The 13,351-nt window shown below is 39.9% G+C and overlaps 1 protein-coding gene across 3 annotated transcripts in view; it reads right to left on the bottom strand.

Annotated features, from left to right (window-relative positions):
• The window catches only part of LOC119653542 (A disintegrin and metalloproteinase with thrombospondin motifs 1), a 414,702-nt gene extending 406,418 nt beyond the window's left edge, over positions 1–8,284 (bottom strand). For all 3 annotated transcript variants that reach the window (XM_038058225.1, XM_038058222.1, XM_038058226.1), the window contains exon 1: positions 7,945–8,284. The gene's annotated coding sequence lies outside the window, so the exon portion shown is untranslated. The remainder of the gene's footprint in view (positions 1–7,944) is intronic.
• Positions 8,285–13,351: the final 5,067 nt, after the last annotated feature.

The raw sequence follows: 13,351 nt of genomic DNA, 5'->3' as shown, positions 1-13,351 counted from the left end.
AGGTGCTTACCATCCTATAAAGCTAGTAAAAAGAAAAATGCCTCTTCACCGGAAAACAGAGTCGCCGTAAATACTTTGGAAGTTCAGCAACTACAAAAGCCCAAAAATTCGGAAGCCTAACCAACAATGCAAAGATGAGCAGGAAAAGTCAAAATTACAAAAGAACGATCATGCCAGCACCAGAAGGTCATACTTTTTCTTGACAAGATTGCCAAGCATATGGAGACGGGTATTGTTGATAAGCGATGATCTCGTTAAATTCCAGACGATTGTCAACGAATAAAATAAAAAACGTTTAAAAAATCGTCAGATGGGGAAACATACAGTTTCCAAAAGTAACCGATCTCAGGACGAGGTCAAGTTAGGCTGAAAACAAAGCAGAGTTTACCAGGGCTCGGATTTGAAGCAATCGCCGTAGGCAGCAAAACAGCAACGGTGGGCGACATTTAAACATGCTGCGAAACGCTACACCGATGTGAAAATAAAGCACGTATGAGTGGCACTGACCAATGGCAATTCCGCTAGCGACAATTAGGCGGCAAAAGTATAAACCAATAGTGAGACCAGACCGTCGGAGCTAATTATCAAGCATCTCCTGGAGGAACATGAGGGACAAATTGCCAGTTTCGATTTTACCCAGGAGGTTCCGGTCTATCACAATCGTCAATGATAGTTCGTGTATCACTAAGATCAGAAATACCTAGGAGGGCATGAAGCTCAAGATAATCCCACATAACGAAATTGTTAAATCGCCGGATGCCTGTACTCCAAAACCACAAGGTCCCCATGAACTACTGTGTGGTAATCAAAGAGGAGGAACCTCAGACGAACATCCAACCTTTCCTCCTCTTCACGAAAAAAGTGCTTCGGGACACTGTAAAAAGTGAACTAAAAAATGCGGTTTGTAATCAGGAAAGCTCCTTGACAGTCGCATTCACAAGCTTTTAGGAAAGATAAAGATCAGCGTGCTGACGGGGACCCATAGTCAATAAATCTCCAGCACTCGAAGTTGTCCTCCTGGCCTTCGTCAGGGAGGAAAACATAGACAACATGCATATATAGGAGCTCCTTGTTGGGGGAATTCACATCGTCAAAGGGCTCCAGGACAAATATTATACTATAGACTGTCAGCCCTAGCTTTTTTGTGAACATCGAAAACATCATCAGCCAGATGAAAATCGAAAGATGAGTGCTTCAAGTGGGAAAATTTTTGATGTATTCATCTTTAGCAATCTACATTCTTTGGGGACCTTAGAGAGATTTCTAGCTGCAGGGTGGGATAGCTGCTTTCCTTCGTGAATGCTTCGGGCTGGCTCTGAAGATCCATGCCGCCTGGACTTTGCCTCCCTGCTCTCATAACAGCAGTCACGGTCTTAGGAGTTTGTGGCATCAAAACGGCACACCACAGTGCTAATTGGACTCCTCGGAGCAGGCATTGATATCTACCTACCTACCTACCTCACCCATGATGATAAGCAACTAAAAAGGTGAGAGGGGCACCTCGTATAATATCTAACTTACACGTCTTTTAGAGGATATGGCAAGCAACCGCAACATGCGGAAACGGATTGCTCCTTTAAACAGAAGTGGAATTAAAAGTTCTTACTTCCATTCCCTTGTAAGTCCTGGGAAGCTGAGGCTGTTCCGAGCCAATGTTTCTCGGTGACCTTCATTGTTACGCAGAAGTTCACATCTGCATCGGATCATCGATGAATGACCTGAGATAATAGCCAAAGAAGAACTTCATTCTCGCACTGGCCAGATGCTGACGGAGTTGTTGATCAGAAGGCGCAAAGCAAGTCGCATAGAATGACATGGCGTAGGACAATGCAAGCCTCTCGGAAAATTGTTGGGTGAGTTGAACAAAATTGCCAGGAACCGCCAATGATGGCGCATGTGTGTAGTTGACCTGCTATGGGGATAGGGGTTATGGCAACCATACATGGCCGCAACAAATATAAGGAGATTTTCTGAAAAAATATTTCCAGCTATATCGAAAATATAGAGGAGATTTAAAATCCTCCCGTTAGCTATCCGAATGGGTTTAAATTATTATATTCTGTTGCATGTACTATTATGAAGAGTTTGAGCATTTAAACTAACTGTACTACTCTAGAGCTACAACACTCAGTAGGCCGGAATAAAGTGCAATAAAAATATAATAATTATAGGAACTTTTATAAGAACTTTGGGCTACACAAATAAAGCTTTCGAACTTGGATGAGAGATATAATAAAAAATGCACAATAAAATAAGCGAAATAGTGAACAGTTTTAGAACCGTTATTTTAGAACTTGAATTTGAGTGACTTGGTAAGGACAATGATTTATTATTATTGTATACTTCTAAAATATTTAATGGCTTTATATTCAGCCTGGCTGGCAGCTATTCATATGTGAATTCATCTAAATTTAACCACGTTTTCTGAAATATTCATTACTCCATTAGTTCATAAATAGATACTGGAAAGAAATCAAAAGTGAATTCCTATTCGAGCATGTGCCATCAATTGTGAAGCATCGATTTAAAAACGTGCTTTGACTATCGAATATGATATAAGAACAATATAATTGAAGAGACTGAAATTTTTTAAAAATAAAATAGTTGGACACGAAGATATGGTAGAATTTCATTATCGAAATTTTGTAGGTAGAGTGTCACTATGCATGCTAGGAAGGAAAGAAAAGGAGAGAAGCAAATCCTTTAAGTCTTTTGAAGAAATGTTCTGCCAAAAGCGATCTTCAACAAAATTTTAAAAGTAATTAATTGACAAATGACTTCCCGTTGCTATCGACGAACTCAGGCAAATAAATTCGCTAACGTTGACGCTGAGCGGGAGGAGGGGATGATAGCTAAAGTTCTGAAGAAGGATACCCGTTTTGAATACGGCCAATGGAGAGGTATTTGCAAGCCTTCTGCTGTTACAAAGATGACAGGTAAAATAATCCTGAAACATATTCAGAAACACCTCGAAAGCTTAATCGGCAAGGAGCAGCCTGATTTCCATATTGGGTTTCCTGTACCGACAACAATAGCACCTTTGGTTTTTGAAAAACTTTCTGGCGGCATCATTTTGTAGTGTACCTGAAATACTCTACATATGAGAATATTCCAGAGAAATCAGTAACTTTTATCAGGGAAATATGAAGGCACAGAATATCATGTGCTATATTGAAATAAAATCTTAGAGGAATTTGAAATCCAAAGCGAAGTTCACTAGGGTTAGATCCTGTCACTGCCACTTTTTCTTCTCGTTATTAATGACGGTTTTAATGCCTTCACCGGAATAATGAACGATGTCATCTTTCCTTGAATAACTTAGCTACGAGTGTGATATCTGTTTGCTCTTGCACGTAAGGATTCATCTTGGCCAAATGGTTTTCGATTTGGAGAAGACGCAGCCCGAGTCAGACTCAAAAATAAATACCAACAAAACCAAAGTGCCCAGTTTGGCTAGTCATCGTAACTCTCCTATCTATGTTAATGGGCTTCTGCCACTTTGTTTCGCCTTCAAATCCGAAATCCAAAAATGCAATATTAACACCAACATTAAGTTGAGGCTATTCCGAGATAGTGTTTTCCCTACATGAGAGTATCACATGGAAAATCGCCCTCATCACTTCAGCCACTATTCCATGCAAACCCCTAGCTTTCATCAACTGATATTAGCGTCGGACATTCTGACCTAAGCATTCAATTACTATAAAAACAATGATTAAAAAATGCATCCACATATACTAAGTGGTCCAATGGCTACATCGAGCCTACATTCTTAGATTTCCGAAAGAAATGCATGGTATGAGATGTTGCACTGACCGAATAAACACCGAAGTTTTTGCAAATATACACAAGCTGGAAAACGTTTGCGTGCTCAGGTATAATGTTATATATAAATACGTATACTGGAAATCTACTAGAAACCTCTTATGCACATTCCGGGCTGGGTCATCCTTATCCATACGGATTAAATTACCCGCCTACTGGAACCTACTGATCCTAATTTTATTCAGATCCAGAAGGTTGTAGTATTGCTCATAAATTTCGTTGAATAGGCTTCGGAAGCGTCTACCCTTCTAAAGTTTCGGAGGATTTTTCCTCAAATGCCACTAACCGTTGGTAATTTTTCTTGCTAAGAATCTAGCTCTCCGAGGAATGAATGACGACTAGCAGAATAATTATCTTCTACAGTAAGGGCTTAGACCTTATGGTGAGACGTTTCGAGCGGAACAGTTTTTGAAGTTCAAATAGGCCAACATCCATGCACAGTTTTCGTCATCATAACTGTTATCGATGTTGATTTTCGACGAAATTATCAACGGTTTCAAAATTGTATCCTCCAATCATTATTGTTCCCATTTAGCCAGTGCGATTTGATGTTGTTCTTTCTTTCGCTTTTGAAGCTAACGTTGCCATCATGTATATCACCTTGCCTTCATTAACGTGCTCGATCTGGATAAAGGTAGTTTCAAAATTTCGAAACCTCTGTGTTGATATCGTCAGCATAAACCAGTAGTTAGATGGACTTCAAGAGGATCAGTATCACAGATGACTTCTACGAAGGTCAAGGTTGCATAATGGAGCATCCCATTTTCTTCGACCGTTCTTGATGGTAAAAAATATCGAGAGTAATCCCGTTGCTTTTATCTAGTCCTACATATTGGTTCAGCGTCAACTTAGTCGGTCTTATTAGAAGATAGTTGATAAACGCTTTGTTTAGTTGGCCGCCTCCTAATTTAACCAGTTCAGCTTTAATTCCATCGGCTCCTTGCATGTTATGATTCTTAACCCGATGAATTGCACGGACTCTTCCTTCCATGTTCGCTCGGGACAGCATTTGTTCGTCATGTTCAGTTGGCGGGAGCTCCAACTAGCCGATATTCTAGTTGTTGAACAGTTCATCAAAATATTCATTGCTACGATATACCCAGACGTACGAAAACTAGATTTTGATCTTTGTCTTGGCAGGATGCGCAGTGAGATGTTTATGCTTCATCTTGTTGACTTGTTAGTAAAACTTCCTCGTCGAACCAGTCATTCCAACCTTTTTGCGACTGGGGTCGTACCAATGATAACGTTCTTCATGTATTTGTAAAGATGAATTATAGATGCTTCAGTTCTAGGACCTGGGGTTGGTTGTTGTTTAGGATCTGCGGGATCCTAAGTCCACATCCACGTGATGGTGGACCGGACTAAATGAGGAGCAACTTACTCTTCCGTTTTTTAGTCCATGGATCCCTAGTTTGGAGCGTAGCACCCCAAGCATTAAAAATCGAAAAAATCAAAAATTGACTGACGGTTTCGTCCATGGCAGAGGCAACTCATCAGACGCTGCCTCACCTCTGCCCTGGAAGCAGCGGCTAGCCTTAGTCGCCAGTCGTTGTAAGGCTAGCCTTAGTCTAGCTTAGACTACAACGGCTGGCGTTTTAAGTCCAATATAATTCGCCACCTTGCCGTGTTTTTGCTAACCTTAGTCTAGCTTAGACTACAACGACTGGCGTTTTAAGTCCAATATAATTCGCAACCTTGTCATGTTTTTGCGATGATAAAAGGGAGCGTCTTTCCACCTGTTGGCACTTTCGGTCACGATGCTCCCAGGGCAGAGGTAAGGCAGTGTCTCATGAGTTGCCTCTGCCCTGGATGAAACCGTCAGTCAATTTTTGACCTGGGGTTGGGTTGTTGCGGCATCCATTCCCTCCGTATTAAGAAGGAGTTTGGATTCAGTGTTAACTCTTAGTGATTTTCAAAGGGATTCGAGGTGATGGTTTTATTCGAGACCGGAACAAAATTCCGTGTTCCGAGCGTATATTGGCACCCTTCTAAATTCTAACATTTATCAAGGCTGAGAGATGGCGGCTAGAAGTGGTCCCGTCTAGAGGGTCACACGTTTGTCTACGGATCTCTTCTCACACAAACAAAGTACTTTCAAGAACCAGTGCTTGCGATATTGCTAACTGAATAATCCACAGTCTTTTGCCATTGGTAAATTTATGCAAGCAATGGGAGCCGATATATCCCCTCAATATTGATTCCATTCCCACTCGGTTGTTTAAAACTCCAAATATGATTTTGATACCTCTGGCAGGTTTCGAGGATTCGTTCACTGATTCGATGAAGGTATCCTTCTCTGGCTGTGCAATCTCGTCTATAGGCGCATGTGACATATATTTCAACATTTTTCTTGAAAGTGCACATTACTTAGTCGTTGACTTATGTCTTCATAGCGGACGACTGCAGCTTAGATTCCAAGCACATGGTTTACTGGATGATCACTATAGTAACATATATGATATGGTGGTTCTTCAACTTTCTTATTATCTTCATAAGATTACCCTTATCTTGAGAAAACACTGGAAGGTTAAGAATTTCATTTTCGCAATCTGTTTTCAAGGTATAAAGCTATGTTGATAATTAACTTTTAACTCCAAATTCAATGTTGTTTCCGCGCCGAAATTTCCTCTTACCCAAATAGTCTTCTATCCGACCAATCAACATGCGTTTTCATCAATAAGGCCGGCTATACACATGAAATTTGTTCTGCATCTTTTTGCATCATTATGAATTTGATTTACAGCGATTTAGTAGAATTATATTTGATTATGAACTACTTTAATCAACTGTGTACTGAATTTTCAGAGGACTATTTCCGCCCATTGAGAAAATCGAATAGTTATTTATTTAATTCATTTAATAACCGATGTCAAGAGATTGAGTTCGCTTTTGTAAGATTTTCTTGCACTTACGCTTCTTCTATATTTTACACCTCTCTAAAATTACAAAAAGTAAACCCAGAACGGTGGAATCTTCCTGCTTCTAATCCATTGTTAAAATTGAAGCATTTGTGTGCAATTAGACTGCACAATTTCAACTGACAGTTCAAACTGTCAGTTGAAACTGAAAGTGTGTGGCGGGGTCAAAAGTTGATTAACTCACCTCTGCCTTTATTTACCAATGGATATTAGATCACACCAAAAGAATTAATTTCATTCAATATGGCCAAACCATTTTACTCTATCATTTATAGGTTATTTTCCAACATTTCTACAGCACTATTTTAAAATTGGGAAGACGAACCAAAATAAAATCCAAATAAATTATGCGTAAATCATACGTTCTAAGCAGTGCATCCATAGACCGATTGTCATTGTTGATGTGCATTCAACAGAATGTATAAAAACATTTCTGATCAACTGTTTTCGTTTTTCAAAATAAATGAAGAATGTGTGTAATTGTTTACCAGAATCGTACACCTCCTTCGCCACAGATGCATTAGCGGTAAATGAACTTTGGGTAGGTTGCGTTGACTACATTACTATGCGTAGGAGTTTATTTCCATTGTACACCGATACGCGTCGTCTTTTTATTAAGATAAGTAACAAAAACTGTTGAATTCTGTATACACCAATGTGAAGAATAAAAACTAGTTACACTTTGAATTTAATTAGTCGCATTAGTAGGCACAGTATATGTTTAATATGTATAATGAAAGGGTAAATATAAGGAAATTTGATCTTTTACTTCTCAATACCTGAACTTCCGAATCAAAGGTGCAGAATTTGCAAATTTTTCTATGTAATAGTTTTTGCAATCGACCGAAAAAGTGTATCTTCTTTTATCACAGTCCACACCATTCAAAATAATAATAAATTATAAATGATTACCACATCATCATTTCGGCACATTCAATTTTCAACAAGTTATTTCGTTGCTGTCTCCTTTCATATGATTTTATGTGCAAATCACACATCATATTCAATATTTTATAGAAAAGTGATGAATTCGAGGTTTTATCTCTATTCTCAACAAGATTGATTGCCTAAGAAACCTGTCTGGAATTCAATGCGTTACATGTTCGCCGTTCTTCATTATATCACACTAATAAAATTCCTTCGAAATCTTGTACATATATCTTTAAGAAACTGTCCAGTTAGTTTAGATGGTACCTACCTAACTCGCAAAAATATAAATTCACTTACGCCCTAAGGATAAAAATATGGCGCAACAGCACTTTATCTCTAAGCAATATGTTTGCACTCCCACGCATATACTATCCCCCGGTCGTTAACGAAAACAAAAGACTTAAGTCAGTAACCCGATATTTATCCCATGCAGTTTTTATGTCAAAGATAAAAGCACATGATATAAAACTTCTTACGACTTTTACGAAATATCCCGTTTAAGTAATACAAAATTAGCGAGAAAAATCTTTACAAAACGAACCGGACACTGGTCGCGCGATGCTTTGCTGTGCACTATTGCTTCCACTTGTCAGTTTCAAATTAACGTTAGCACTAAGTAGTGGTGCTCCCCTGTCATGCGTCTTATATTAATTCAAACTGCACGTTTAAGCAAAAAACAACATTTTATTAATAAATTAAAGGTTCATACGCGTAGAAGGTGCCTACTTGCAAGAGCGACAGGTGAGATTCTCAAGTGCAAATAACATCCAGATTCTCGAACTTGAATCTATTCATTGTGCTGCTACTAAAAACTGATGAGTAAAAATTTAGAGTTTTACATATCTACATACTTGTGGTATTGGGATGTACATCTGACTACCACAGAACAGGTGAAAATTAAAGACATCTCAAGGGGCTCGTACTTAGAATTATTTAAGAGCGTATTCTAATTGTTCGCGGGAAATTTAGTGGCAATGATCTAATGGCAGTGGAACTTAGAACGTACTAATAACGAGCGAATGCACGTTACTCCTATAAATATGTCACAAAAAATAAAATCAAGGCCTTAAAAATGAAAGATGAAAAAAATTGAACAATTGTTTTATTATAAATATTATTGATTCCAAATTATCGTAAACTTTCCTAATGCTGGGCTTTATTTCCAAAATGATGATTTTGCCCATAATCATATTTCAGAGTTATCATAATCTCTTATAATGCCGGATTGCACCTACTACTGGTACTAAATAGGAAGCGGGATCCACGGAACATTTTCTATGTGAGTGTTCTGCCTATGGACGCATCAGACATATGATTTTTGGTGCTGATGTGCTCCAGTTGCAGCGGGTATCATCAAATTCACTAACGGTAATCCTGCGATTCATAAAAGAATTCGGAATGTTTCGTTACAGAAGGGAACCGGATACAATGGTCCATTAGGATCTGAGTACTCAGAGGCTTCGCCTCTCCCCCACATCGCATACACACACAACGCAAGCTGTTAAACTCAAATGATCCCACCTTGTGGAAAACAAGTCGGGAAACCAGAAGTTGGGTCCATGCATATATTATGTCAGACTATTCACTTTCAATCTTAAATTGCTGTAAATTTGCACAGCAGCGGCAAGTTTAACCTGGTATCACTTTGTTGTTCATCATTAACATTATTTGAGTAGATAGAGAGTATTTCGAAACCTATACGCCATTTTAGGGACAGTGTCCCGTTAAAACCCTACTAGGGTTTTCATGTCCCACGTCTCAAGAGACAATAAAAATGCCGCTCTAGTGACCCTAGGCTCTTTTATAAGGATTTTCGCCTGCCGGAAAGAGTCCAAATTTCTCCACTCGACTGCGTGAATCCTTGCAATTTCACCCTTCAGAGTAGACTTGACAGTCGATGGCCGGATTCCAAAAGCTGGTTCTGGCCCCATGATAGTAGATCCAGACCCTCAGCGAGCCAGTCTGATAGCCTCCTCATTACCAGCGAGTTAGAGTGCCCCGGCAACGACATCAGGAATATTTCGTGCAGGCGGCCAAGTTTCAGCAGCACCTGATGATAACTCCACAGCAACTGGCTTGATATGTCGTTGCTTTTTACTGCTGATAATGCCGCCCGACTGTCGGAACAGATTCCATTTTAGTCGCAGACATTCTTCTTCTGCCAATGAAATGGCACATATCGCCGCCTGGAATATAGTCGTCAATTTTCCCGAGCGATCGGGCCAGTTCTATAATCGAATTCTCCGAGAACACCCTGCACCGGATCCGCCCTCCATAAATGACCCGTCGGTGAAGACTATTAAGTCTGTAATTTGAAAAGACTCATGGCCATTTGTCGACAATTCTTCTCTTTTGGTGATTACGGCAGTGTATGTCTTTTCAAAGACGAATCTGGAAACCTCTCATGCCGATTGATCATAAATCGGCATGAGAGCTACCAGATAGACGCATGACCATGTGATTGGCCGCCTTTCCATGCCCCAATGGTATCGAGTCTATATGCATCATTGGTTGCTTTCCGTTTCACTTCCAAGTGAACAGGGTTTAAATTTAGGATAGCTTCAAGTGCCGCAGTCGGCGTAGTACTCATTGCTCCAGTAATACTTAGGCAACCAAGTCTCCGAATCTGCGTTAGCAGCTTCCCGCTATTAACAAAGTTCAGTCTCGGCCACCAGACGATGCATGTATGCATCAAAACGGGTTTTATCGTGGATGTATACATCCAGTGTATCTGTTTTGATGAAAGTTCCCAGATCTTACCTATCGCATTCCTACAGCACCAGAGCAATCTGGTGGTCCTAGTGAACATAACTAGTCCAGTCTTCGTAGCGTTCACCGTGAGTCCATTTTGGAGGCACCAACTGTGGATTTCACGCAGGGTTTCATTCAAGCGGTTACATGCTGTGTCTGCAAACTTGCTGGTAATTATTACGGCTAGATCGTCCGCAAATGCTTGCGCGAAGACTTTCTCTCCTCCAGGTTCCACAGTAGGGTATCCATTACCAAGAGCCATAACAGTGGAGAGAGAACCCCTCCCTGTGAGCAGCCCCTAAGACTTGCTTCAATAGACTTCTGGCCGACCGATATGTGGATTTTTTCCACACTAGCATGTGAAGGGTCCAACTCATTAGCAGCGGTTCGATTCCATGCTGTCTTGCCGCATCACCGTGAATGAGGAATAATTGAAGGCACCTTCGATGTCCATGAATGCGCCTAAGGCGTATTTTTTTCGGGCAGCGCCTTTTCAATTTCAATTTTAGTTGTTAATTAAAGATAGCAACAGCAATAATGTAGCAGAGTGACCCTTCATCTCAACTAACAAAACCTTAAAGCACGGTCATCATTCACTGATTATAATATATGCCGCAAACAAGCTCGTATGAACAGTTACGCTGGCCGTTCTCCACCCCAACTTTCATAATCGATTTTCTAAAATAATGGGTAGCTAAAGAGATGAAATACTGCCAAAAATTTACCGTGTATTGACCTCGGCTTCCATTCATCAATTCATTCCAAGTACGACTTCACTTAGAGAATTGAAAGAAACTTGGCTGCTCCTTACTATCAAAATAATCGTATGGCAAGTCGACCTCATAGCGCACGCAATTATAATTACGCCCCTTCATCCGATGTGACGGGGCAAATTCACCTACCCCACTGCAAAATTCGGGTGACGCATTTATGATTTGGATAAAAATTTCAAATCGGCCTTCATCCACGGCAATATTCTGAATGCTTTTGCCAATGAAAGCATATTGAGCACATTTAAAGTACTTATATTATTGAAACTGATAGACCAGTAGCTTCCTCCAAACTGCGACTTTTATTTTTAAGTGTAGATATATATCATGCTTTCCCAGGAGATTTCCAAACCAGCTTCACACATCGCAGTTAGTTGGATAGCAAAACATCTTTCGAATCATTAACTCAAGTATGGGTTCCTCGTCATAGCTTCGATATCAATGCAATGTTTGGCGTCCGGGTCGTGTTCATATTTCGTGGATGGTTTGAAATCCACATTTATGTAAGCCAAATACTATCCGAACACTATGTCGGAGCTTTTGAATTATATGTATTTCTCACGGGGCATCCACAGAGTCTCAGATTTCATAATCATTACACTTAATGCTGTGCAATTGATAAGCCTGCAGCAACAGACTGTACAAATACGAACATAAAAATCCAAGACGACCAGGGTTCGGACCCCAGACCACCCCATCGATCCGCACCTTCATTCTCTCAACTATATGCAACATATAACACTTCTAAGGTGGTCATCAGTACCAGCATATGACTTGATGTCAGCCAAATACATTAAACGTGCCATTTTGCAATTGACACATTAGCCATATTTGATTGCAACACCATGCCCTTTAGCACCATTCAATAGCGTTAAAAGGGGTTCAGAGCCATCTAAAATGAAAAAAAAATCAATGAATGTCCTTGGAAAATGCCTCTCCAAATATGTATCAGCTCTGGGGTGCTGTTGTCCTGAGATTACAGAGAGGGAATTATTCTTAGTATTATAAATCTCCAAGAGGACATTGATTCTTCTCCTAATAATGGATGTTATGAATTTATAGAAGTTTGGCAAGCAAATAATCGATCTTGCATGTGCGGAGTCCCGCACCGTGTTCTTTTAGGGAGAATAACGGCTACTAACCTCATCTATGTCTGTCAATTTAAACTGATAAATTCCTTGTACCAGAAATTCTGCAGCCAGTACTGGATGACACCAAGCTATTCATGGATCGTCGAAATTCATCTTTAGTAACTTCGTAAAACTCATATCCAGAATAGCCGCATGATGGAAGTCTCCGGGATAACCCACTCAGCATGCTGAGCGGTTCACCCTAATACAAAATAAGATGTTTTTGTGACGTCAATAAAAATTCTACCCTAGAATGGGACTTCCATTTAAATTTTACTCTTTCTGTTGAACATTTACGGTTACGATTACGAAGGTAATAACCTCAGTAATTAGAAAGAGCTGATGAAACCTGATGATAGTATAGGAGACAAAAATACTCCGGCTCTGGACTGTATGCCAAATCAAGTGAAGTCAAGACTGAAAACATTCGCTGAGTTATTCCAATATGGAATTCTCTACAGACAATATGTATTCCCAGCGATCTCGTTGCTATTATCGACAGCTACTTACATGCAAGATGGTTTTACGACACGATAAAATACATCTCTATATTGAAATCAAGGGGGCTTATATAGTTGAGATATTCCATCAATTATGCAAAGGAACTTCGTTTAAGGATCAAAGTAAATGTGATCATCATCAACATCAACAGCGCAACAGTGTATCCAGTCTAGGCCTGCCTTAATAAGCAACTCCAAATATTCTTCGGAAAATTCTTCTCTAAGACTTCGCTAAGACAATTTTTCTTGCTAAGAATCACAATACCCCCATTTGAAGCGACAGAACTTTTAAGAGGAGGTGCCCGCCTCGATTTTTCAACGGGCTTTGAGAGAGAAGATCTCTCCCTTCCTCACTCCGTCCTTCCTTTCCACCTGGAGGAATGGATTCAAAATTAAACTTTACTATTTTGACATATAAATAGCCCTAATTTAGTGGGCCTTAACTTTTTAAGGTATCGTGGCCCTCACAATATTTGAAGAAGATTCGCTTCCTCTTGCATACCCCAGTCCATCCTTTCTCCATA

The sequence above is a fragment of the Hermetia illucens genome, chromosome 4 (genome assembly GCF_905115235.1).
Source record: "Hermetia illucens chromosome 4, iHerIll2.2.curated.20191125, whole genome shotgun sequence".
Taxonomy (NCBI): Eukaryota; Metazoa; Arthropoda; class Insecta; order Diptera; family Stratiomyidae; genus Hermetia; species Hermetia illucens.
This window is presented reverse-complemented; position numbering and strand designations above follow the sequence as displayed.